The sequence below is a fragment of the Penaeus monodon genome, chromosome 30 (genome assembly GCF_015228065.2).
Source record: "Penaeus monodon isolate SGIC_2016 chromosome 30, NSTDA_Pmon_1, whole genome shotgun sequence".
Taxonomy (NCBI): Eukaryota; Metazoa; Arthropoda; class Malacostraca; order Decapoda; family Penaeidae; genus Penaeus; species Penaeus monodon.
The window spans coordinates 12,328,248-12,328,469 of record NC_051415.1 but is presented as its reverse complement, the minus strand read 5'-3'; the positions used below and the strand labels follow the sequence as shown (position 1 = coordinate 12,328,469).

The 222-nt window shown below is 33.3% G+C and overlaps 1 protein-coding gene across 1 annotated transcript in view; it reads left to right on the top strand.

Moving 5' to 3' along the window:
- Positions 1 to 222, top strand: part of LOC119592525 (steroidogenic acute regulatory protein-like) — a gene marked incomplete in the record, with an annotated part of 15,796 nt that overhangs the window by 803 nt on the left and 14,771 nt on the right.

The following is a 222-nucleotide window of genomic DNA, read 5'->3' as shown; positions in this document are numbered from 1 at the left end:
TTGAAGATTTGTCTTCTTATGCCAAAAGTTTAGCCATCAAGTACATCCTCATCCCTCAGTGCAATGAGTTATGAATAGTAATGCAATGTAGAAATTGCATTAGGCTGACAAGTTCTATCTTTCCAATAGAAGTTTATTTTTCTATGATGAAGTACATAAAATTGGGCCAACAGTTTTTTTGGGCTTTTCCATGAAAATATAGGTTCACAGACTTACATGAAT